At 48.3% G+C, this 27,326-nt stretch overlaps 2 pseudogenes; one reads left to right on the forward strand and one right to left on the reverse strand.

The window, feature by feature from the left end:
• Positions 1 to 21,287: 21,287 nt before the first annotated feature.
• LOC147692457 (5.8S ribosomal RNA) lies at positions 21,288 to 21,440 on the forward strand (annotated as a pseudogene).
• Positions 21,441 to 24,682: 3,242 nt separating this feature from the next.
• LOC147692458 (28S ribosomal RNA) lies at positions 24,683 to 26,768 on the reverse strand (annotated as a pseudogene).
• Between the last annotated feature and the right edge of the window lie 558 nt (positions 26,769 to 27,326).

A 27,326-nucleotide genomic window follows, 5' to 3' on the forward strand; every position in this document is an offset into this window, starting at 1 on the left:
GCATCACGCTGTAAATGACTCGCAGGGATGCGCCACGTTTACGCCGCTGTTGCGTCACGCAAGGCAATGTAAACGTGGCGCAAGGGGCTTGTAAATGTAATCTGCCCCCTAGTGTCTAGCATTACGCAGTTCTATAAAGTACACTCATACATAATTGTTACTCAGGCCAACGAGACCACAAAATAGAAAACAAATAAGCATAGTAGCAATGCCACTGAGAAGGAGAGCAGTGCACCTGAAATGCACAGAAGATTTTGAAATATAATTTAACTACAATGTAATCGTCAGCAGCATTATTGGCTTGCTCCATGTAAAAAACAAATATTTGCAATACAACAACACAGAGCAGGAGAAAACATAGTAGTGAGTGATGAAATAGCTACTACTACTCACCAAGCCCGGGGATCTCCAAGCCGAGCTGGTCCAGCAGGTCGCGCTCCCTGTCGAGGACGTCCGTCCAGCGGTGGGTGACCTGGCTGTAGGTGCGCTGGACCCCGGAGAGTTGGGACATGGCCCAGCACACCTTCTCCCACCGCTTCCGGCGCTCCCGGATGTTGTAGCCGGCGGCGATTCTGCCGCCTCCCGCGATGGTCCTGGGCAGGCGGCGCTGGACGAAGTAGACCAGCGCGCCCACTTCCTCTGGGCTGAAGATCTCCCGTCGGGTCACCTGCTCCCCCCTCAATCGCCCGCATGCTGTCCTGGCACGGGGTCCAGGACTCCTCCTCCCCGCCGCCGCTGCGTCCCTCAAGTGCCTGGGCAGCTTCACGGCGCCTGGCTTCACCATGGCCTGGGCAGGTGAGGTAGGAAGTAGAAAATTAAGAAGGAATAGGATAGGGAAGAAGAAAAGAAAAGAGTTTAAAAAGTAGTTTAAAAGTAAACAAAAATAGCAGAAAAGACAAAAATATACAGCTAGGAAAAGAGAGGGATAGATAAGAAGCAAAATCGTTTGAAAAAAAACTGAAAACAAGCAAAGGATGGCAAAGATAGCAAGAGGATAAACGCCATGCCCAGACACAGGAAATGAATGAAAAACAAGATGGCCGCCTGTTCACGAGCGCGAAAGTAAGTTCGCACGCAATTTTCCTCGCGATCTCGTGCGAACTTGTACTCGCAATGCGCTTACCTCGCGAGATTATACGTAGCGGGCGGAAACGGAAATACGTCACGCAAACAAAATGGCCGGGCCCGTACTCGACCTTGGGGTAAATTCGCGTGTTGCGCTGCAAGCGGCTCGCGAATACTGCAAAAAAACTCGCGAAATAACACGCTGCAAAAAAAATATAAAGCTCATTCGCACGAATTGGCGGCTTCCGCGGTCGGTTTCGCATGACGCTGATCCTCGCAAATAGTGCGAAATTACCGAAGAACGATTTTGCAAAAGCAAAACAAATGAGCAGGTGCAAAAGGTCAATCTCATGATTTGTAACGATTCCCTGTTGTGCTTCCTGAGGGGGCCCTCCAGAATTCGGTTGCCTGCTTGCAACAATTGTGTGACCCTGCTATGACCTTAACTGTATGCCACAAAGGTCCTGACTCCTGATTTACAGCTAAGGGAGCAGACAAGCAGGTGCCAGGCTGGAACTTCAAATTCAGTGACACATTAATTAGCCCCTAATTCATTATTGTCAGTTGGGGCAGGGCAAGTGTTGTTAATAAACTAACCCCAAATTAATTCATGTCAGTTGAAGCAGGGCAGGTGTGCTTGCTTTTCCCCCCCATCTTCTACAGTGATGATGTAACAGAGGGTGGCATTGATACAACAGAGGGTGGCATGGGTCAAAGAGAGGGTGGCAGTGGTGAAACAGAGAGTGCTGGGAGGCTGTGATAATGAACCAGACGTAGAAACAACATAGTCGCGACCGTTGCGAGACGATAAGTAAGTTCGCAATTGCGAACTACTAGCAAATGCTCGCGAACTGGCAGAAACACTTGCGAACACAAAAAAAAAATATATCCGGGAATTCGCGGATTTTGCGGATTGCGAGTTCGCAAATCCGCAAAATTTGCGAACGCGAGATTCGCAAAATTCGCCCATACTTAGCTGCTAGCCTCTGTTTGGTGCGTACTGCTAGTAAGTGGTCTACCTTCTCGCTTAACTCGTAAGCGGCTTCCCTCTTAGTTAAATAATTCTCTACTGCTTTTTTTGAAATACTTTCCGTCGCCTCCGCCCTTAGAGCCACTATTTTTAGCAGGTTTTCTTCTATTGGTGCCCTGTTTTTTAAATCCTGCGCCAATTCCTCCTCCACCCTTATCAGCTTTTGATAAACTTGGTTGATTTTAAGTTGTGTCCTTTTCTGTGCTGAAAACACATAACTCATTGTCTCTCCCCGTACCCCTGCCTTAAAAGCATCCCACACCACTCCCACAGGGGCCGTACCTTTATTAATTTCCCAGTAGACCCTAATCCATTCTGTCATGTAGGTCCTGTAACCTTCATCCTTCAACAGGGCTCTATCGAATGTCCACTGCATATCTTTCCGTCGTGCCTGGCCCAATCTAATGGTTAAAATCAGAGGACTATGATCTGAAACAATTCGAGTCTGTTTTTCTATTTGTGCCTCTGATAACAAGGGAGATGAAATCAAGAAGTAATCCAGTCTAACAAGTACTTTGTGCGGGGCCGAATAGAATGTGCTACCGTCAATACCTGGGTTCAGCTTAACCCATGGATCCACTAGGGAATTATTTGATACCATATCTGACAATGCCCTATGGGTTCTCTTTTTCCTCCCTGTATATACACACCCCATTTGTATAAATGAGCTACTGGGATCGTGAATATTAACCCCTTCCATGCTGGTGACGAACCCCAGCCGTCATGCACTACAGTGCTCGTGTGCTGATGACGGCTGGGGTTCGTCATGGCCCGCCCGTGTTCGGCCGGCGGCCGCACACGGGAAAAATCGCGGCCGCACGGAAGGGGTTAAAGTCTCCGCAGCATATAATTGGCTCGGGCCATAATGCCAACTCTGCATCTAAAAATTGGAAAAGATCTGGTTCATCCTCTGTCGAGCCATACACAGAAACTATGGTGCATTTTTCTCCCTTGAATTTTATTTCCAATATTACCCACCTTCCCCATTGGTCCTCTGATTTCCTTATTACTTCTACGTCAGTGGGTCTTCCTAGTACCACCACCCCTCTATGCTTCGTCCCCTGCTTAGTATTTGCCAATACAGAAAACCCTAATTGGTCCATAAGATAACCCTTAGAAACTTCAACATGCGTTTCTTGGAGGCAAACCAAATCCAACTTAAGAGTCCTAAGCAGTGCTGCCACTCTCAATCTTTTACCCGAGTCATTGAGGCCACAGATGTTAATAGTTGCAATCCTACAAGTCATTAAAAGATATCATAAGTTTTGTCCAACTCTGTGTACCATACCTGGTCTAACACTTTGCTCTCATACTGAATCTGATATGTATCGTATATCCTCATCCTTCTGGCTAGTACAAACCGAAAGATGTGAATTCCATGTGCTCTGAATTGTACTTTCTTGTGCTGCTTCTTACGTTCTCTCACACTTTTTTTGTATTTTTAACCCTCTCTTTACCCCCCTCTCCCCCTACTCCCACCCTACCCCCCCTCTGGTTCCCTCCCCCCTCCCCCCCTTACAGGCAAATAGGTCCATAAGACCTATGTGTAGCCGCAGTATCCTGTGGGGATCGCTCCTCTCCCCCCCTTCACCCATCACCCTGAATAATGTATACCCCCTCTCTGTGTATTCCACTTATGTATTTCGCTATTTTGCGTGTGCTGTCCCTTAACCATCCTTCAAAACAGCGGTATATCAGGACCTAGCATCTTCCTCTAGCCATGCTAACCCCCCGCACGTACTCCATCCAGATCCCTGGGTTTTAGGAATTCTATATTTCTCAGCCCCCTTTCTGTGACTTAATCTCCTCCAAGAATTGTTGGGCCTTAATCTCAGACAGGAAGATATTTGTTCTGCCCCTTGTAACCACTTTTAACCTTGCTGGAAATAACAGAAACGCCTCGGAGCCTAAGGCCTGGAATGGTTTAATAAGCTGCCTAAGTCTCCATCTTCTCTCCACCGTTACCTGGCAGAAGTCTGGCCTGGCGAAGAAGGTGACTCCTTCAAAGGTTCTTTTCTTATCAGGTCTAGCCTTGTCCATTATTTCCTCCCTGAGCAGGTAATTCCCGACATAAATCAAGATGGCTCTAGGCAATGCATGTAGAGCTGCCTGCCCCTCGCCCCCATGACCGTTTCTGATGGTAAAGGGAAATCTGTGTGCTCGTTGTATCTCTCTTTCCCACTCCCACTGCGATTCGGGAAATGCTCCTCTGAGCAGGTTAACAACAAAGTGCATAATGTCATCCCCCTCTGCTCCTTCCGCCACTCCCAAAATGCGCACATTATTCCGCCTCTGGCGGTTCTCAAAATCCTCCAGCTTCCATTGCAGATCACTCGACAATTTTTCCTGTTCCAGTTTGAAGTCTTGCCACCTCCTGACGTCATCCTCTAGATTTCCAGTTCTCTCCTCGACCTCAGTCACTCTCTCAACGACACCTTCATACAGCTTGTTAACCTTCCTGAGGGTATTCTGAATCTTTTTTGTGGCTTGTCTAGCCCTTCGACTTTCAGTCCTTGCTTCTCCTTGCATTTGTTTGAGCGTGGAGCATATCATGTCAAAGGGGGCCTGGTACTGCGCTGAAATGGGGGTATTGCCTTGGGTCTGTGAGTTGCCTTCCTCTAAATAGGTCTGAGATGTTGCAGAGTAGTCCCAGTCTAACTTCTTCCGTCCTGCTGAGGGTGATTCTAATGCTCCTCCATGCCTTCTACCCTTCACCCTTCTCTTTTTCTGCATGGTTTCTTTCACTGATGAGCTTGATCCAGAGCTTGTTTCTCCTTCTATCTCCCCCTCATCTGACGTGACATCACTTGACTGGGTAGTATCAGTTCCTTCGTTTACAGAGAAGAAACATTCCCCTTCTAATGAGACACCCTCTTTTTTCTCCAGACCCCAATTTCTATCAGCAGTCAGTGAGACGCTTTTCCCCGCCATGTTTGATTTGCTGTACTCCTTATTGATTTCTTTATCTTTTTTACTGCTGTTCAACTCAGCTTCTAACTGAATTAGCGCCTCCATCATGTCTGCATTTCCCGCTGACTCGAGACTATATGGTCCCCCGACTGTGTCTGAAGTTAAAGAGTTATTGCTTGCCCCTTTAGCCTCCTTCACTACGCTGTTGTTGCTCTGATTTACCTTGAATGCTGGGGCTGTGGGTTCAGCGTTACCTCCGCCTCCACTGCCGCCGCTGCAACTGATACGAGTTTCTGCCGAGACTCGGGGTTGCCTGGTAACCGCTGCCTCCGCGCCGGGTGCGTCTGCTGTTGCGTCCTCGAGGACGTTCCTGCTCGTCGTTAGCTCCGTGTCCGGCTGGGAGCTTCTCCTGGAGGTGAATGATTCCATCAAGGTAGGCTGCCGTAGTGCCGCTTCTCTTCCCTTGATTGAGCTTTGTCTTGTGTTTGAAGCAGCGTCTTTGATGGGGTGATCCGAGTCTTGCCCGGGCCGAAGACGATCACTTCTTTCTGTTGCTGATGCTGTATCTGGTTTTGTGCGCACCTCCGCCTTCTCAGTTTTCTCCGCTTTTTCTGCTTTATCTGTTTTCTCTGTTCTCTTCCCCTTTTGCACCGGGGGTATTACTTTTCGTATGGTGCCAGGTCCCCGCTGCTGTAGTCCCGGGGGTGCATCATTGCTGCTCCTTTTTGCCCTTGCCTGGACGCCTCTGCCACTCGCCCCTTGCATGTTTACTGGGGTGTCCTGTTGCATTTTTGTTTTTTCCTTTTCTTTATCTTTGTCTGTCTTGGTTAAACGTGCCGGCATTCTCACCAGTTGTGCCCAAAGCTCTACTTTCCACTCGGATAGTTTTAGCAATATCCGGCTGAATTGTGCTTTAGCTGCAGGGTATTTTGAGCGAGCCCTGAGCAGACCTGACTGCATCCAAATCTTCAAATCCATAAGGGGGTATGTTGCCTTATTCCGCGACCATCAGGGTGACCTGGGGAGAGAGGTCTGGAGCGACTTCTCACCACAACCTCACGGCGGCCATCTTCTGTAAAACCATTTTGTGATGTCATCACCTTCGGTATACATTGGAACAATCCCTTTGGGGAATTTAGGGTCAAAGGGTTCCTCTCTATCCCTAGGAATTATGCTGCTGCGACCACTGATAGATCCTCAACCCATCTCTACCCTTTCCCTTTTGATGGTCAGTATCCTGTCCTCCAGAACTGTTCTGCAGGCCACTCTCTAGAAGGATTTCCTCCTCTGAGGAACCTTCTATGTACCTTGAGCCACCTGAGCCATCCTCACTATAAGCAGGTGGCCTTTGGCACATTGGGTCTTTTTTGAGGTAAAAGTATGCTATCCTTTCCTTCAAGTTGCGGCATATTTAGGTTATCTTCCTCAATCGCTCCAACCTGGTTCTCAGAGTTAGTGGCCTCATCCATAGGATGGGCCAGCACATACTCTGCCAACATCTTCTGACGCGTTACAGTGGTAGGGTTTGAGCAGGTTTTATTTTGTATCCTTTGCAGAGGATCCTTAACTGCTTAAAAGTAAACTGCAGATAAGGGGTTAGGTTGAGCTCTTAGCCACATCCTGTACAAGATCCATTATCACACTAACGTTGGAACCTTTTTGGAACTAGAAAAAATCCTAACTCAAGTTTTACAATTCTAAATCCTAAACAGTTTTAAACTTCAGGGACTTAGCAAAGGCCCTAACAGTTAGTTTTAGAAATTTAGTAAAAATTCAACAACTGGAAAAAATTCACTTTTAACTGAAGGCAATTTTTGGATTTACGCAAGTAGTAATTTATTGACCAATTGGTATCAGCAAACGCAAAGTAATAGACCCCACTGCTGACCCACCAATGTAGGAAGCTGGCTCTATATATACAGCCATATTCAACAACCTGAATTGCGCTCGCAAATGGCCAGATTCTGAGAATCTGGCCATTTGCGAGTGCGATTTTTGCATTCGGGATTCATCATCCCAAATGCAAAAATCGCTATTTGCGAAATTGCATATTTGCGAGGAATTGGATTTAAGGAATCTCTAATAGAGATTCCTTAAATGCAATTCATCACCCTAATTGAAATTGCGAATTCGCAATATTTGGTCGCAATTTACCACGAAATCTGACTTCGTGGTAAATTGCGAAAAACAATTAAAAAGCACTTTTGTGCATTTTTTACTTTTGCATGTTACACACACACATGTCCTCTGGACATGTGTGTGCGCAACACCTGTTCAAATGTGCATTTGAGGGGTGCTACAGGGTGTCCTTTGGACACCCCTGGCACCCTTCAAATCGCAATCTTATTTGCGATTAGCAAATTGCTAATCGCAAATAAGGAATACTCCCCATTCATTCCTATGGGCCTTTTGGCCCATAGGAATGAATGGGGAGTTTTTCCTTATTTGCGATTAGCAATTTGCTAATCGCAAATAAGGAATCAGTAGGAATCGCAATAAATTTTGCGATTCCTACATGAATCCCGTTTTGCGAGTCCTTAATAGCGAATCGCTATAATTCGCTATTAGGGCCTCGCAAAACGGGAGATTGATGAATCTGGCTGATAGTGTATTAAAATGTACACTGTGTAGAGAACCCAGCGGGTACAGAACTGGTTTACGGAGGCTAAGGTACATAATACTAACCCTCTCTTTTGTGGTAGTGTTGGCAAGCAGTTAGGCTTATCAGAGGGGAGTTCCAAGCATTTTTTGTACTCACAGAGGCAATAAATGAGACACACACTTAAAGAATAAATCTGAGACTAATTTAGAAAAATAACACTTCTTTTTTATATATATTTGAAACTCAATAACTTAATTTCAACTTAAGTACAGTTTTCAATACGAATATGCACAGGTAAGTAAAGTGTTTAAACCTGTATGCTTGTATGCACAATGCAATCCTATGGGAGAAAAAGTCAAAGATGCATAAAGGTAGGTAAAGTCGGTTTCAGGGGTTCACCTTCTGGAATCAGAATAGTAGTGGGCCAAGGTTCAAAGTACTACCAGGAGTTCTTCAGGAACCCCCCGGGTTCTACCTGAAGCTGGGTACCAGTGAGGCTGTTACCTGGCGCTCTACAGTGAAGGGGAGCCACCTGTAAAGAGGCTTCACAGCGGGACTTGCAGCAAGTATGGGGACTCACAAATGGGAGCTTAGGTCGCAATGGGGTCTGGGAGTATAAGGACACAGCTGGTTCATCTGGACCCAGACCGGAAGACTCAAATTCAGAGTGGTTTGGTTGGCTGGGCTGATGTGCAAAAATGCACCTCGTGGGCAAGGATACACAGCTGAAAGAGAAGAAACCACGGTAGTTGGGCCACTCTTGAAGTGGGTCTCAGTGATGCTGGCGTCCATCAATGGCTGCTTGGTCCTGGCGCTGTGTGATGGTCTGGACTGGACCCTGGCTGTTGGGGCTTGGTACAGGGCATCCAATACTCTGGTGGTCGGTAATGTATGGCTCTGGATAGTCTTGTTGTTTTCACACTTGGTGGGGAGACAGGTATGACTTTTCAGAGCACGAGTACCTTCTTCTGGTCTTCTGCGGCATTGGTTGGGCCAGGTAGCTGCAAGGCGGTCGACAGGACTCTGCTTGTCGTGCCTGCAGATGACAGGGGAGTAGCTCCTCTACTCCAAGGGAGACTTTGGTAGTCCTCCAACTTGCAGGACAAGTCACTGTGCCACAACGGTCAAGAGAGGGCTGAGGATGGCAGGGTTTCACGCCAAAGTCCAAAGTTCTGCTGCAGTTCTTACCAGGCAGTGACTCTTCTTCATTCGTCTTCTGTTGATCCATTGAATCTGAGTTCTTTGGTTCAAGGGTGCACCTAAATACACAATTAAGGGTGTTTACTAGGAGTGTAAGGTAGGAGCTGATCCACACAGCGGTCGCCATTTAAGTAGGGGAGGGGCGTGCGGCTGGGAGGTGGGAGCGGGGCGGGTTGAGGCGGGAAGGCGAACGCTAAGGCAGCGTTATGGCTGAGGGGGGAGCAGGGGGACAAGCCACTGAGAACAAGTAGTGGGCAGGAGGCATAACAAGACACAATACATTTTAAAGTAAAAAAGAAGTACAGAAGTAAAGAAAAACGGAGCATGGCACCCAGCAGGTAGGGGTCTCGAACAATGCCTGTGTGGGACTAAAGCTGTGGGTCAGTCAGGCGGAGCTGCGGGGGAAGAGCTGATCCCTGGCGGCGGTCAGGGGTTTAGTCTTGCTGGCACTGCGCTCAGAGGTGTGTGCCAGGTCGACTCTTTGGTTTTCTCTGCACCAAGACACACAGGCTGCAATAGCAGTTTGTATGAGCTTGGTGAGGAGTCCCTTAGGGTGGCACAATTTGTGCTGCAGCCCTTAGGGACCCTCTTTAGTTCCAAGGCCCTAGGTACCAGAGGTGCCACTTACTATGGACTTACAAAGATTCTAAAGGTGTGCCATTGTGGAACAATGGTACAGTTTAGGAAAAAGCAGGAATAATAGAAACCCAGCACACTCTTGGCCAAGTTGCATAGGATATCAGTCAAAAAGTGGGGGATAACCATGTCAAAGGGGGCACCTTCTTACAGATGGACTGCCTGGATAGAAACATTTGATGAGTTCTTTGCTGTGATTAAAGAAACAGATAACAAGAAGATTATCAAGTACCTTAGGAATCTTGCTGGTGAAGGTGTACAGGAAGCCATAAAGAAAATGCTGTGAGCTGACAAAATTACATTCAGTTAAATAAAACTTAAGCAACCTTGAATTGCAAGTTCAATCCAAAGCCAAACGTAGATTCCGAAAGATACATCTTCAATGAAGAATGACAGAAAGCAGGATAAACCATTGACAAATTTGTTGAGACTGGATACGCTCATCAAACAGTGTAAGTTCAATTGATTCAATGATGAGGAAGCTATACACCTCAGAGTGATTGATGGATGCCTGTCAGATTTGTTCAGACGACGAATCCTGAGAGAAACTCTTAGTCTGAAATGAGTTCTCATGGCTGCCAGAGCTGAAGAACATGCTGATTGTCAAGCTGCTGAAATGAAGGCCAGAAGTGCCCAGAGTGAATCAGTCATGAATGCAAAAAGTAAGCCAAAGCACAAGGCTGAGGGACGGAGAGAGAATTCTCCACAGAAAAAGAAGTTGCGCTTCTTGTGTGGATTTTCGTCTCCACATGAAGGCAAATGTCCCACCACTGGGAAAATCTGCAAAGGCTTTGGAAAGGAGAACCATTTTGTAACAGTTTGCAAGGCGAAGGAAAAAGTGAGTGTGTCACAGCGTGAAGACAAAACGGCAGGCTGAATGATCCAGAAGCGAGATTCAAAGCACGCCCACAAGGCCAAGCAGCCATATCAGCTGAGGAAAACTGACACCAAGCAAAGCTCAACAACATTAAAATCTTCGCAAAACATTCTTCCATATCAATGTTTTTTAATCTCTTTATTCATGACTTTGTCAGTTATTACATGTTACATTCAATCAATTTACATTCTATCAGTCTTTTCACTTTTTCCAAACATTAACTGTCGGCGAATTTACAAGCATTCTTTTTCTGTCTTGTCTTGCAACTTTCAGTGCAACATTCTATTATAGCAGTTATCTTTTGCGTTCAGATTATAATATCGCCGGTCGATTTAACTCTGTCCCGTCCCATTCCCTCCTACCACCCCGTCTCCTAGCTGTGCCCCTGTGTACACTCTGCAATTCTCGGTACATTGACTTTATCCTGTCCAGAAAATGTATCAGTAGTTGGCTGGGTTAACCTGTGTACTCTGCGTTTACATCTTCATTCGACCAATCCATCGTTCTGCATTCCGTGTGTGCGATCATGTGTTTTCCCCCTGTGAAAGTTCTGGGTCTATACCCTCCATCTCTATCAACATATGTTCCCATTCTTGCGCTATGGGATATTTACAGAGCCCTTTCCCCTCTTCCCTACGCAGGGCCGCAGTTTCCGCTCTGCCCCATTTTGACAAGTCAAAGGGTCATATCTCTACACTCGGGGGTCTGGCCAACAAAAGGGCCAGGTCCAAGAGCTTCAGTTGTGCTTTGTGGGTCTTGGGTCTCTTCCTGTGTCCTAACAGGCAGGGTAGCGCCCCCCTCAGGGATTTGCAGGGCTGTGACAGCGTTTAGTGTGTGTCTGATCGTCACCCAGTAGTTGCGTATTCTCGGGCATGTCCACAACATATGGAGGATGGCAGCCTCGTCCGCTTGACATCTGGGACAGTTGTGGGGGGAGGCAGGGAACATTCTGTGGAGCCTTTGGGGGGGAGATATGCCCTGTGTAATATCATGGCCTGTATGAATTTGAATTTGACGTTTCTGGACACTCTCCTGTGGTGTTCTAGGATAATCTTCCATTCCCCGTCCATCATGGCCTCCCCTGTGTCCATAGCCCAGGCATCCCTGAGTGTGTTAAGGGGCAAAGCAGCGTGTTCCCTAATGCCCACATAGAACCATCGTACCAGGTGTCCCCCCGTCCCCATATAGTGGAGGAGATGTACCAGTTCATGTTGTTCTGGTTTGGTGCGTTGCGGAGCCCATGTACGTCGTACATAATGAGTCACTGAGGCATGTAGAAGGTACATTCGAGGTGGGGCTCCTGTGGACTGTGGGAAGGAGGCATGATCCAACAGGGTGTCATCCCCAAACAGGTCACCCACTCTATCCACTCCCGCCTCTGTCCAGGGCTGCAACGTGCGTTGTGTCAGACTTCCCTGCGGTGTTGGGAGCCCCAACAGGGGAATGTTGTCTGCATAGGGAGTGGTCCCTGCTGTGTACGCCAATGTCTTTCGCCAGCACCGCAAAGCAGTGAGTAGCAGGGGGTGGCAGTCTCTGGGAATCTTGGCAGCGGGCAACAGAAGGGAGTGTAGTTCTTCGCGCGCTAGCCGGTCCTGTGTAAAAGCGATCTCATATAGATTCCTACCCGCCACCCAGCGTGTCAGCCATTGTAGTTGGCTTGCGTAATAATAACCTCGTAGGTCTGGCACACCTAGGCCTCCCCGTCTGGTATTCAACTGTAGTTTTTTTAGGCTTATTCAGCGTCTTCCCGTACCCCATATTAGGGTGACCAATAATGTATTCAGTGTGGCAAATATTTGTTGTGGGAGTAGAACCGGTAGGTTAACAAAGTAGTACAGTATCCGGGGGAGTAGTACCATCTTTGAAATCGCCACTCTACCCATGGCAGATAGGGGCAGGGACGTCTAAAAGTTCACACTACCTCGGAGACCATTGATTGCCCTCCGTACATTACCCTCAATCTGGTCTTCCTGACTTCGATAAACATTAATGCCCAGGTATTTAAATGTGGTTGGTGCTATTTGGATCTCATAGGCACCAAACTGTATATGAGAAGGTCGTTGTCCTTCCCGGAAGTCGAAGCCCAGGGATTTCGACGGATTTATGGCCAGGCCAGAGACAGTCTCAAAACGTTTAAAGCTTCCATATCAATGTTAAATGAAAATGAAGAAGATGATTGCGCCATGTAGATGTTTACCTCAGAGAAATATGTGCTTGGAAGGAAAAATACGGATCCAAGAGAAGTCGACATGACAAAGCACCAAAGTCATTTAAACATTGTCCGAAAATCACACTAAAAGTCAACTGCTGATCAATGCTCTTCCATATAGATAGTGGTGCGTCAATAAATATTATGCTTGAGGAGAAATATATTGAACTGTCTCCACTGTCCTGATTTAAGCCAATGGAAAACTAAAGTGTATACTTGGGCTGCATCAACGTCACTAATAAGTCAAGGTTCATTTGTAGCACTGATGAAGCATAAGAAAACAAAAGTACAAGCACCCGTTGATATACTTCAAGGTATGGCATCAAGTGCCTGTCTAATCAGCTTCAGCACAGCTACTGATATGGGACTGGTATCCGTGAACTATAACATGAATGCTCATCACAAAAAAAGTAAGCCAATTCCCTTTGTTCTTTTATGGGTTGGAAGAACTCAAGACTATGAAAGTTCAATTACACATTAAGTAGGACGTCCATCCTATTGCTCAAAGACACAGAAGAATTGCCTTCACCAGGAAGCTGTTGAAAAAGAAGTTACATTCTTACTCAAACATGATATCATTGAGCGTTTCACTGGTCCAACTCCATGGGTTTCTCCCATAGTGGTTGTACCCAAAAATGACAGTGAAGGATCTGTATGCATCTGCGTGGATATGCATCAAGAGAACAAGGCAAATAAAAGAGAACGACATCCAGGTCCGCACATTGCCGACAGGGGAATATAATTGAATGGTACACAGGTATTCTCCGGCCTTGATCTGAATAAAGGATATCATCAGTTGGAGCTCAATGAGAATTGCAGGTACATTCCAACCTTTTCTACACATGCTGATCTGTTCCATTACTAAATACTATGTTTAGTCTGTCATCATCTGTGAAGCTATTCCAAGATGTCATTTGACACATCATACAGCCTGTCATAAATGCTTTCCATTATAGTGATGCCATATAGGTTTTCGGAGCTGCGCAGAAGCAACATGATAAAGCTGTCATGCACGTGTGTCAGTTGTTCGCTAATGCCAGTTTAACTTTGAATGCCGAGAAATGTGTGTTCCATAGGACAAAGTTAACATTCTTTGGCCACATCTTTTCTGCTGGGCACATGACACATGATCTAGCTACGGTGCAAGCGTGGTCAACTGATAGTCCTCCATAAGATGTTTCCACGTTATGTTCATTCCTTGGCTTGGTCAGCTATTGCTCTAGATACATTCTGGTTTTTTCCACTGTCAGTGCGCCATTAAGAGACTTGACAAAAAGAATGTTTCTTTCTTCTGGTCACATGAATGCGAGCAAAGCATCCAGAAAATCAAACAGTCTATTGAGAACACTACTGAAATGGCACACTTTGATCCAAAGCTTCATTCTGCATCGTCCTGGAGAAAAACATAACCCTGCTGACTACTTCTCACCAGTGCCTCTACAGTGCATTGGTACCCATTCTAAGATACCTGTAGCCTACATACATTTCATTAAAAAATCCAGCACCCGCATGATCATAGCAAAACACGACATAGCACAGAAATGGGGAGAAGTAGAGACCCCCACATTGGCACAATGGTGCACCAACATGGACAGGGTTATGATAACTGAGAGGGCAGTTTACACCAATAGAGTATGTCCACGTAAATGGAATAAGATATGGACCCCGTGAAATGTGTTCAGGGGGAAATTTGTGAACCCCTGGAGGAGGCTGACGCATTGACATCAGACGAAGAGGGGGAAGAAGAATAGGAGGTAACCAGCGGGGGCGGGGGGGGGACCTTGGGGCATAACCAGATGCAAGAGAGGGAGGGGGTGGGGTTGGAGGGTGGATTGGCCAACATACACGGATCGAGATAAAGAGGCACCCAACTGTGAGGGAATGTAGCAATAGCAGATCAAGTAGTAATGGGTCGACTCACCTATAACAGACGTTCTACTAATGCTAGAGGGGATGGGGGTTGTGCATTTATTTACATATCTGCATCACGACTGAATGTGGTAACTTCTTGTTATGCTGTTTGCTGTTTTAAAAACCTGGCCTATATGAATCCGCGATCATAATGCAAGTTATGTACACATACTACTGTATAACGCCGCCGTACCCCTGGGTTGTCGGCACAGGGGCTGTGTAATCCAGACAGTTATACACACAGGAGAAAATGTTGCGGCCGGCCCCAGGGGTTGTAGGCCAGAAGCTGTGAATGGTTTTAACGGTACAATAAAGGTCTTTAAAAAAAAAATCCAGCACCCCAGCTGCTATTTCATTTCAACAAATTGTCACTGCCACAAGTCAAGATAGCGACATGCTAAAACTGAAGGACATTATTACACATCAGTCTTGGTACCCTCACTCTAGACCTCTTACCGGTGACAGTAAATACTAGAAGTTTAAAATTGTCAAAGTTGAACTGTAAATTCCCCCCAGGTCCCCTTATGTCCCCGTCCCATTCCTTACAAAGTGGAGATGCTAGGACACTAATACTGCCCCTCCCCCCGGGAGTACATAAGCAGTACTTATCCAGCAGCCCTCCTGTTCTATTTTTCTGTCTGTCGACAGAATGGATGGTGTGCTGGTGCTGCTCCTGCTGGGCTTGAGTGGCAGTGCTTCTCTTCTTCCCCCCGCCCGGATACATGGCTGTATGGGCGCGGGGTTCCCTGGACTGCCTCCTGGCCTGCCGGGCTTGCTGAGAGTCAGTCTCTGTTTGGAGTCGGTGTTGGAATTGAGGAGTTCCCGGCTTTGCTGTGTGCTGCATGCACCTCCCGGCCCTTTGTGGCTGGTGCTGGAGTTACCGGTTGCTTACGGGTCACGGGCTCGGCTTCCTGAGCCTGGCCGGGGAGCCGTGCCTCGCTGGATGGACTCCTGCTGGATTCTGGAACGCCGGTGGAGTGGGGGCTTTGTTCCTGGGGTTGGCCCCCGCTCCAGTGGCGGTCCCGATTTCGAGATCTTTTTTATTCTGACTTGCGCACTTGGAGGGCTGTTTTGGTGCTGCTGTCGGCCTGTGGGTGGCTCCTGCCCGTTTTCTTTCGATTTGCACAGCTTACGGAGCATGGCTGCCTGCGCAGGGGTTTGTGCCGGGGTATCCGTGGGTTGTGTTTTCTCCCGTCCATGTGGAGTTGTGGGCGCTGTGTGTGGGACGTCCCTTTGTTCCTGTTCCCTGCCCTCTGTTGACTGCTCTTTGCCCCGCCAAATTGCATTTTTCCTGTCAGTGGACGTCTAGGGGTGGCTCGACATGTTGGACTGTGTGCTGCTTCTCCGCCGTTCCAGTCTCTGTGTGATCGAGCTGTCTGCAATGGTCGTTCTGGGTTTTTAGCCTCAGATCATGTCAGTTTTGTTTTGATGTGCTTGTGTTTTGCACTGTTCTGTGGATATAAATGAAGACTACAGAGGGTTTGTGCGTGTGCTGCATTAAGTTTCTGGTCCCTCGGTTCGGTGTCCTTGGCGGGCCGAGTGGTCTAAGGTGCCAGACTCCAGTGAGCTTGCCCTTCAGTGTGGCTGAGCCTTCTGGTCTCCTCATATGCCCTCGCCTTTGCCTCGCTCGTCCTTTTTTCTGACAGATGCTGTTTTGTCACAAGGGCATTTCTCCGGTGGCCTGTGTAGCGTTTGTATGTGCCCTGGGCTTTTTGCGCTCGGCCGGGGGGGGGGAGGGTTTTCAGGATTTTGCGACCCTGGGATGCCTTCCGTTTTTTGGCGTGCTTATGTGGCATGGGGCGCTGGGGTGTCTTGTTCCTTTGCTGCATGTGTATGTGTTTTTGTCACATTTGCGGTGGTGGCCTTGTTGTTTTGTTGGCCCCCGCTCTGGCTGTTTTCGCCCCCCTTTTTTTCTCCTAGGTGCTGCGAGGCACTGGGCTTCATGGTCCTTCTTGTGCCTCTGGTGTCGCTGGCGCTCATGGACCGTGGGTTCGAGTCCGGCCACTGCTATTCTGATGTCCGGTGTTGGTGGGTCCTCTGTTCGCCTGCTGGTGCCGGTCCTGGGGTGGTGACAGGCGTGCCTTCTGGCGTGTGTTTTGTCCCTGGGTCGGTGCCTCCTGGGGTGCCGGGGTTTGTTGGGGGCTTGCGTTCAGCGCTGTGCTACGTCCCCTATTGCTTTTTGGGGTGTCCTGCTGCTGTCTCTGGAGTCCACGCTGCTTGCATCCTGTGTGGCTTGTTCCTGGTTTACGGCCTTGCCGCCGGCCCGTCCCGGATCTTTCTGTTCTCGAATGGTGGGCGTTCCGTGGGTCTTCTCCCTTTGGTACTCGTCTTCTGGGAGTGCCCCTGCTCTTGGCGACTCTGTGGGCGTTCGCCCTTTCTGTTTGTGGCTTGCCTCAGGTTGGCGTAGGTTGCTGTCGCCTCTGTGTTGGCTGGTTCCTTTTTTTCGCATGCTCTACCTTTGCTTGCTCCTGAGGTTCCCTGTGTTGTTGGGGTTTTCCTGCGTGCTTGCTTGCACCTTGCTCTCTGCTATATGGCGTTCCTCTCTTCTTCGGCGACGGCCTGTTGGGTGTGCGTTCTGTTCCCCCTCTGCTTCCTCTGCTTCGGGCTCCCTGCCCCGCCTGGTGGTGGGTCGGTGTTCCTGCTCCACGGGCCGATGCGGGGGTGGGGTCCTGTGGGCTCCCCTGGTTCCGGTTGGCCTGCCGTGCTGTTCTCCCTCTGTGGCCTTTCCTCCGCTGCGGGCTGGCTGTTGTGGCCTCTGCTCCGCTTGGGTGTCCTGGTTCTTCGCTTCCTGGCTTCTGTAAGGTTGGTCCCCTTTGGGGCTCCTGGTTCCTGGTCCTGTTCCTCCCGTCCCTTGGGCTGTGCCTGGTTCCTCTCTTGGGTGCTTGCTAGTGTCATGCCCCTATGGGGTGCTCTGTCCCCTCTGCCTGCGCTTGGGTGATTTGTGCTGCCTTGGGTGCGGCTGTTCTGATTCAGCCCTGCCTGCACCTGTTCTCGTCTGTTCCCTGCTTGGTGTCTGTTTGGGTGCCTGCCTGGGTCTTCCTGTTGGTGTGGGCTTCCCTTTGCTCCGGCCTGGGGCTTCTGGTGTTGTCCGGGGGCCTTTCAGTGTGCTTGGTCTGGCTGCTTCTGCACTGGCTCCCTCTGGGATGGCCTTTGGCTTGCTTCTGGTGTTTCCTGTCTGCCCCTCCTGTTTCTGCCGTGGTGCCTGCCTGGTTTGTTCCTGGCTGGGGCCTCCTGGCTGCTTCTGGTTCCTGTCGTGCCTCCTGTTCTCCAGGTTGGTGTGCTGTCCCCGTGCTCCGCTGTCTGCTCGGTGTTGTGCTTGGTCAGGCCGGTTGGTCCCTGCCTGGTCTTCTGGGGCTGCTGGGTGCTGTTGACTTCCTGGTCCGTCTGCTGTTGGGGTGTTTGCTCCCTGGGTTGTTCGGGTCTCGTCTGGTTCCCTTGGTGGGTGCCGGTCTGGGGTTTCGGCTGCGGCTTGTCGCTCCTGCATGTTGAGCTCCCTTTTGTGCTCGGCTTCCTTGCTGGTCTCTTTGAGTCCTGGCGTGGTGTTCTGCAGTTGGGGCCGCTTCCTGGTGGTTCCTTCTGGGCCTTCTCCTGCTGTTGGTTTTCTTCCCGGGCTTGTTTCCCCAGTGTTGTGGGCCTGTGTGGGGTTCTGTGGCTCCGGCTCTGCGGCCTTCTTGCTGGTTCTGTGGAGCCTCGGGCTCTGCCTCCTAGGTTTTCGGGCTGTGCTGGCCTTTCGGCCTGCTCTGGGAGTTTGTTGCCGGACGTCTCCTGTTTTTTTATCTGGTTTTTGGGTCCTGGCTCCCTTCTTCCTCCCTTGCTTCCCCGGGTTTTGTTCCCGGTGTGGGGCTGTTTGGGTGCCCCGCCCCCTCCCTCTCTGGTTGGGGTGCAGTTCTGTGGTGCTCTGACATGTGCAGGTCCCTCCCTCCTGGCTGCGGGTTGTCTGTGGTTTCCTGCTGCTTAGTCCTCTGCTTTTCTCTTTCTGCTTCCGCTTTGGCCTTCTGTGTAGTTTTGCTTGGCTCCTCTCCGGTGTTTCTGAGTTTGGGCCTTGTGGTTGTGGTCTGGGTGCTCTGCTTCCTGGGTGCTGTGTGGGCTTCTTCTGTGGTTTGCTTGGGCCTGCTGTTCCGCCTGTGTGGTCGGGTTGCTTGGCTCTGGTCCTGGCTTCCTGGTTCTGTTGGCGTTGTTGCTCTGTTTTACTTTTCTTTTCCGCTGCTCCTGCCCTTGCTGCTTATCTGGCCTGGGTGTGGAGTTCCTGGGCGGTCCTGTGTCGTATGGGCGCCTTCTTTGTGCTGCCCTCTCTGCTCGTTGGGCGGCTGCTGGGGTTTCCCGGTTGCTCTGTGCTCCCCTCCTGCCTTGTGTTCCCTCCCTTTGGGGTTGGGGTGTTTCTGGGGTTGTGGTCGTTGTCTCTGTGACCGTCCTGGTTTCTTGGGTTTGTTCCGGTCTTGTTGGCCTTTTTTGGGGTTCTTTCCCCCTCCCTGTCCTTCGAGATGGGTTCTCGATCCTGTTCGGCTCCTGGGTTCTTGTTGCTTCCTGGACCTCCTCGGCCGGGTTTCCACCTCCGGTCTCTTGGGGTTGAGTCCTTTGGTTTTGGGGGTTGGCCGGTTTTCTGACCAGTGCTTTCTCCTTCCTTTTTGGCCTGGGTGCTTGTGGTGCTCTTTTGGCCATTCCTTCTTTGGCTTTCTTCCGTGATGTCTCGGTTTCCTTGTGGGTCTGCCGGGTTCTGTGGACTTTTTTGCTGGTTCTGGGCTTGGCGGCCTTCTCCGGTGGGTTGTTTTGGCAGGTCCTTTGTGTCCTGGTCCCGGTTCTGGTTTCCGGTTTATCGGGTTGGCGGGCTCCTTTAACTTTAGGTGCCCTAGCCTTTTTCTTTGTCTCCGTTGCTTTCCCTGCTGTCCTGTGCTGGGTTGCGGGCCGGTTGTTTCCTGCGGTCTTCCTTTCCTCCTTCTCGGTGCGCCCTTGGGTTGCTGCTTTTGTTGTGGTTTCCTGGGTGTGCTTGTGTGTGCGGAAGGCCGGATTTCTGTTTTGGTATTTCTCCACTTTGTAATGAATGGGACGGGGACATTAGGGACCTGGCGGTAATGCTCTATTACTTACCGGTAATCTTCATTACTCCGGGTCCCGTTGTCCTCGTCCCATTCATGCGCCCCTCCCTCCCTCCCATATGGCCGGCCTTCCTATCTGGGCTTGTTAGTACAGGAGGGCTGCTGGGTAAGTAGTGCTTATGTACTACCGGGGGGAGGGGCAGTATTAGTGTCCCAGCAGGAAGAGGGGCGCAGCATTGGGCACTAACGCATCCCCTCTCTTCTTGTTTCAGAACCAAGCAGGGGTGCATTTAGGCTTGCAAGAGTGTTTTAGACTCTTGCAGGCACACCAATTTAGAAGTAGAGAGTTATGATTGGCCCTGGGATCTTTATTTCCCTTGGGCCATATCACTCCTGTGGAAGTCAGAGTCCCACAGGTTCTCTGATTGGCTGCCAGTAACATGAGAAAAATTGACTCTGTGACATAGCAAAGCAAACATATACTCTCAGACAATGTAAACAATCCTATTTGATAGTGGAATACTCTGCTAAAATAGTTTCCATTGATGTAATACTGAAAAGGAATGTTTACAAGTAAAACAAAGTGCCGCAATACTGCCACTAAATGTACATTTTTGTGCTGCTAAATTTAAATTTTTGTGCCGCTAAATTTGAAAATCTATGCCGCAATATCCTAGGGGGTTTGCTCATTGGGAGATTAGACAGCATTTTCACTACATGGGGTGTTCTTGCGATCTTAAAGTCTGACAATGGCCCACCTTTCAACAGTCGAGAATTCAGACTTTCTCAGTCATCTTAATGTGAAGCATCAGAACAGCACACCAGTTTGGTCACACGCCAATTATCTTGTCAAATATTTCATGAGTATGCTTAAGAAATCTGTCCTGCGCGCTGTATAGAAAAGCTCGAATTTAAGACTTTCTTAAATTCTACTCTTTGAGCTTACCATTCAGCCCCTCACTCAACCACAGGTGAAAGCCCTGTAAACTTTATGTTCGAGAGAGCAATGATAACCAAGTTACCTCAATGGACCAACAGAAGATCATACACTGATGAAGAAACCACCATGAATGACTTGGATCTTAAGAGGAAAATGAAGGCCAATGCAGACGAGCATTGACATGCAAAAGATGTTACATTCACTAGTGGAGAGCGAGTGCTTCTTTCATCAGCATAGAAAACAAAATTCTGATGCTTCTTTCGATTCTGGACCAGTTCATGTTGTGACCGACAATGGACACAGGGTGACTGCCGAACATCTTGGGAAGTCCATTACGAGAGACTCCTCGCATTTCCAACATGTGGCTCAAAGGTCGTCAGGCACTGATGTCAATGTACAGACTGGGTCTGAGAGGACAAGTGAAGAACCCCTGACTGCTACTGTTTCTACATCACCAACGCCTCTCAGGAACACTTCTACTACTTATCCTCAGTTTCCGAAGAGACAGTCTAAACATGTAATCAGAGGACCACAAAGACTCTTTGAAGCGCTATGATTGTGTATATATTTGTACAAAATTTAAATATTTATTTAACAGAGATGAATATGTAGTATTGTGTGAGTTTGTAATAACGGAACCCTTGTGGCTCCTGATGGACTCTGTAGAACTGAGACATAAGTATTAAAGCGTAGTGAAGTGAATTCAGGTTTAGAATGTGGAGTTCACTGTTACAGGCAGAGGAATAAAAATGTGTAATACTAGGCTCCATGTGTGGCATAATCATTGGTGAGTACCCAAACTGAAGAGGACACCACAACTTCCTCCTGCCTCTCTTATACCCGCAGATGGGCTAACATTGCAAAGGTTGCCTGTGACTCTTGGCGGGGATCACTCGGCTTGTGTGTCGATGAAGAATGCAGCTGGCTGTGAGAATTGTTGTGATTTGGAAGGCGCATTGATCATCAACACTTCAAAAGCACCTTGTAGCCTCAGGTTTCTCATGGGGCTATGCCTGTCTGAGGGCCGGTTCAACATCAATCACCCGGCGGCTCTTTCAGGACATGGCTGGGGCTGTCACATGGGGCTCTTCTCCTTTCATCCCCCCAAGGTCAGACCCCTGATTGCTTGTTGCTGGGCTCCCCCCTTGCTCCCTCCACACTCCTTGCATTCTCTACCTTGGTGGGGTGGGTGGGCGCCCTGCCTGCCCTGGGCCTGAAAAACCCAGGGGTCTGGATGTATTCTGCACATAGCTGTCTGTGGTGTCCTATGCCTGCCCACGTGCAACGCCTTCAGCGCCCATTTTTGTGGCTGGGGATGGAAGACCCCCTTTCTACGTGCAGATGCTTGTTTCCATGATGGACCCTGCAGGATTTTGTCTCAGATATAGAAAAGGGTGTGCTGCCACAATCTTCCTGTGTGAAAGAGGTTCACTGCTTTCTGCAGGTCAGGGATTTAGTTTGGCTCCCCCCATGCTTCAATATTCAACTAGAACTTCAGTTCAGACATAGAGGCCTGTCAACTTTAAGTAAATAATTCCGCTAAAAAAAGATGCTAACCAGGATTTTCTCAGTAATGGCAAGTGAATTGGAAAGAGCCCAGCACATAATCCCTGCCTGGTGGTGGGTGTGGGAAATGTGGCATATGGAGGACTAACTCCCAGGAAATGCTAAGGGGATGCAAGTCCTTCCAGTTGAGGTTTACCTACGGACAGTAGCGAGACAGATAGTTAACAAGTACCTTAAGAGAAAGTTGAAAATAACTTTGAAGAAAGAGTTAATGAGGCTATGAACCCATTAATAATCTCTCCCACTCTGTCGGGTAGGTGGAGCATGAACATGTGAAAGGACCTGAATGAATGCGGAATATGCCTGGGCTATGCTAGCGTTGACCCCAGCATTGAAGGTGAGTAAGAGGGGCCCAATCCTTGGAAACCATTGGGTGCCAGCAGCAACTGCTGAACTCTTACTGGCCCTTAAAATCTGAGGGATATGGTGTAAATCTCACACCGGGCCGTACCTATTTCTGCAACAGGTATCTAAGGTTAATAGCCTCTGACATGTTGGCACGATGTAGGTAAGGGAAGTGGGAAGTCAGATACTTAACTTTAGAATAAAGATTGGCTCTAAATCTGGGTCTGTCAGAAAGGGGTACGCAGTGAGGCTGGGTTTTGCACCGCAGCTGGATAAGGATTTGCCCTCCAGGGCTGCAGAAAGTCTGGATGTGAGCCAGGACTTTCCTGTGGATCACGGCAGCTGCAGTGGTTGCCTCTCCTTGTAGATAACCTTGCATCCGGCATCTAGCAGCTAATAGAACTTGTGCAGGCCAGGGAAATCCAACTGTTTAATTAAAACAAAGCATTGCAAAGGCCCAAGGCGGGTGCTGATGTGATGTTATTATTTCCATTGCTCTGAATGTCAAAGTAACAAAATTCAATGAAGTTCTGGTAAAGATCAGGAGTAATTACGACACTCTTAACCTCTGCTCATTCATAGTGGCCTTTACCTCCAAATGGTCCTACTGCTAACTATCTCTATACCACTAATCTCTTTGAGGCAACATCTGCAGGGATAAGCCAAACAAGGTGTTTATTATGTCCATAAGAATAATAGTGAGAAATGGCAAAGCTAATAATGATCCCAATTCCAGATGGGTTACTTCCTGCATTACAAAAACTTCCATTAAGATGGCAAAAGGAGATGCTATCTTTCCAATTAATTGAATCACACTTTGTCACTTTGTTCCTTCTCCATACTCGATAATTAGGAAACTATCGACCTCAGTGAAAGCATCAGATTTGTAGCTTCATCAATTGCAAGAGTAACAGACACACTAAGATTCAAAAACCTGCCAGATATTTATGAGGTCACTAACAAAAACAATAAAAAGTAATGTGACTTTGCCAATAAAATCGCTTACTGGAAATATACCATCAAAAAATACAATGGATCCTTGGGAGACATAATGTAAACCTTTAAAGAAATAAAAAAAATGCCTCCATCAAACAACAAAGATTCTACTTAAGGCTGTATTGCTCAAAATGTGACAAAGAAGCTGAGGTTCATAAGATTCAATGTCACAATGCCAAGTGCAAAGATAGAAACCAGAAAAGAGTGCTACAAATTTCTATCTAGCTTTTGTGAGTTGAGATTTGCAAACAAAAATTGGAGTATCATAGCATATAAGAGATGCACACCGTAAAGCACTAGATGATGCTAGACTCTTGGCTCTAGCAAGCAGCATGCCTTCAAAACTGTGGTCAAAAGATTAAATATTGCTGCTAACCGAATAGGAAAAATTGTATGAAAATGAATGGAAAATAAATGTACTACTGGTCCTGCACTTAGATAATAAAAAGAGCAAACAGATTTCAGATAAAAGGCAGAAGATACAAAAGAAAAATAAGAAACATATTTACTAAATACATCAAGCATCCACTAATACTAAAAGCAACACTAAGGTGAACGAGAAATATCAGGTGGAACAATTAATTCAATTCATTGTTTTTCATTGTGTTGTTAGAGCTAGGTGTAGAATTGACAAAATCGGCAAGGAGGTTAATGATTTGTGGCAAAGCAACAAGCAACACCCTTCGGACATCTTAGTGTGTTTTTTTCTTTTCTAAGAACTACCCCATCTGGAACTGGTTAGCTTTGCCATTTCTCACTATCATACTTGTGGTCATGATAATACCTGGTATGGCCTATCTCCATAGACTTCTCCTGAAATAGTATAGTGCTATGGAGATAGTTACCAATGGAAAGACCAGGAAGTAAAGGCCACTATGACTGAGAAGAGGTTAACAGAGTCATAGTTAATAGATTCATAGTTAAGACAGTCATAGTCACCCCTGCTATTTACCCATGCTTCATTGAATTTCTTCACTTTGACATTCGGGCATAGGGCAAACATCACATTGCACCAACAGCAGCTTTGGCCTTTGTGATGCTTAATTGTAAATAAGCAGTCAGATTCCTATGGCCTGCACCAGTTCTAAGTCAGCTGTGGTATGCCAACTGTGACAGCAGACTGGTCCAGCACCCCGGCAAGAGGCATGTGGAGAGACAACCACCACAACTGGGGAAATTCACAGGAATTGCCTGGCTCATGTGCAGTCACCGCCACCCCGGAGGATGACACCTTATCCAGCCATGGCATGTGCCCAGCCCCGATTCGCACCCAAGCTTAACCGACTCAGTCTTTAGAGGTAATCTTTTTCCCAAAGTTATGGATATGACTTGCCAATGTCACTTAAGTACATTGCCCCAACATGCCAGTGGCTGTTCACCTTAGAGACATGGTGATATGGGTACGGCCAAGCACAACATTTACACAGTCTCCCCCAGAATTTCAACAACCAGTGAGAGCTCACCCAATGCAACCTAATTGCCACACTTTCCAAGGCTTGGGTTCCTCTATACTGGCAAACCCATTCTAGAGTGCACTGCCTTTCAACAAAGAAAAGTGAAATATCCCCGGGGCCCATGCTGGCTTCTCAAGGATACTTTTTGTTACTGTCCTGGATGCAGCAAGGGCACCCATCTCTACCACTCTGGGTTCAGGTATCTGAAGAATCCAACTTCCTTTTGATCAGCTGAGGGCTAGAGAGGACATTGCCGGTACCTTCCAAATGGTGCTCACCAATCTCTCAGAACTAACTGACCCATGTTCAACTGCTGCTGTCATGGAATCCTTCTCCACTTCGGCCTTCAAAGTTCTCATTTGAATATTTGCTTCTACCACCAAGATCTGCACCTGCAGTGGCTCCGCCCTGGCCCTCGCCCCAGGTTTCTGTGCGTACCATAGTGGCCCTCCTACTCGTTGCAGCTTAGACCCATAGCTCCCAGCACCGAGGAGGGCCAGGTATGGACACAATGCCCCAACACCATCCATTTTCAGGTCTAGTTGATTTGGAAGGTGAGTTGTTTCATGCTCCTTAGCGGATTCTAACTTCCATGGCTACTGTCCTACAGTCTATATCAACCAACACACTTTCGAGGGTCTGATGAGCATGGGCACTGGGCACCTTCACCTGGCATTTGGTTCATCCCACAGAGCCAGTTCTGCTTACCAGAAGATACCCACTAGGCACTGTCATTTGATGCCCAGCTCCACACCTGCAAGCTGGGCTTTTTACCAATTTAAAGTTAGAGATGTAGGTTGAGATCATTTCAGCCCCAAGACCTCTAATCATTCACTTTACTAGACAGAGATTGTGTTTTTCTGTGCCAGCTATCTTGAGGTAATCTTAGGAGGGATCCAGGAACTACAGAGTTCGATTAGTCTTTTGGCCTCTATACCCAGGTTTTTCAAATAATTTGCATGTCTTGATCTCTACAGACCTCCACCAGCATGTCCTTTGACTTCAGCCTGCCCAGACACAGTTCACCATCTTGGGGATGCTATCATACACACTCATGCTCTACCTCCAGAACGAGCAGACGAGATGGGGTGGTGGCGTACCCACCATCAGGCCACAATGGGATCCCACCTCAGCCACCATGCAGCAGTCCTCATATTCATTGTGCCACAGGGTGTCAATCAACCTGCTGACTCGCACATATGTTAGTCTCCTGGGTTCGTGTTCCAAGACAGCTCAGGTGGGTAACTGACATAGCCGAGCTCTGGCGCCAGATGAAGGCCTCACCACCAAGTGACACAACACAATCTGCCCTAGTTGACAGTCACATCAGGAACAGGGGGTCCCGTCTCTCTTCCCCACCCCAAGAGGGGCTAGGCTGGTTGCTGCTGGAAGGGTGCTGAGGCCAATCTCCCTTGGCCACAGGGACATGACAAAGCTACGGTAAGGCTGAGCCAGACCTAATCACGGAGCACCTCCACAGAGGAAATGCATCCTGCAGGGCCAGATGCACCCAGACAGTGGTTCCACAGGGACAATGCACCCTTCCAGGCAGATGACCATCCTGTCTTGTTGAATACTCTGGGTGGACTGTATGGATCCCATCCATTTACCTCTTGATGGTTTTATGCAATCTTCAAGTCTCTATTCAAAATTCTTTTCATTTTCCCATAGGGTTCTACTTGGCTATTGATCTTCCAACTGTATTTAGCCTTAGATGGAGTTTACCATCCGAAACAGCAGTCCAACTCCAAGAAGACCCGATCCTGGCACACCTAGGGCTTCTTCTGCCTTAATACCATCCGCGGACTGAGCCTGGATCAGACGGACTTGGGCCCCCTTAGTGACTCCAGGGAGTCGGGTCACTGTAAGCCACATTTTCTGCACCCACTGCGAGGCAGGGATTTGGTGCTGGGCTAGTCTCTATTCACTCACCGTTACTGAAGGAATCCTACTTTGTTTCTTTTCCTTGCACTCAGTGATATGTTTAATTCAGGAATTCATCACATCTGATCTGAGATCGAAGTTGGATGCCAAAGGGTAGTGAAGCCAGACAAGTTCCCTGAGCTGTATAATGGGAGGAGCTCTTTTGCAGCACACACTTTCCCAGATCGGAGACCAAAGCCCATGGGACAGCATGGGCACCAGCACTTGCAGGTAGGGAGGGGACCTTCCCAGCCCCAGCCATGGAAGTGGTTGCTCAAACTGAAATACGTGGGCAGCTGTGGGACACTACAGACAGCCACATGCATCAAGCAGCCAGGCCTCCTGGGTTTTCAGGCCCAGGGTGGACTTGGTACCCACCCTCCTCACCAAAGTGGTCAGACCATGGGAAATGAAAGGGAGCAAGGCCCTATCAGACAGCCCCTACTGCGCCCTGGGAGAGCCCCAGGGTGATTGACGTTCAAGCAACCCTCAAACAGGCATAACCCCAGGGGTGCATTTGAAGTGTTGAAGATCAATTTGTCCTGCAGTTCTCACTAATTCTTGCAGCTAGCTGTGTTGTTCATCAGCGCTCAAGACAAGTGATTCACTGCCAAGAATCACAGGCAACT

This window comes from Lissotriton vulgaris, chromosome 9, assembly GCF_964263255.1.
Source record: "Lissotriton vulgaris chromosome 9, aLisVul1.2, whole genome shotgun sequence".
Taxonomy (NCBI): domain Eukaryota; kingdom Metazoa; phylum Chordata; class Amphibia; order Caudata; family Salamandridae; genus Lissotriton; species Lissotriton vulgaris.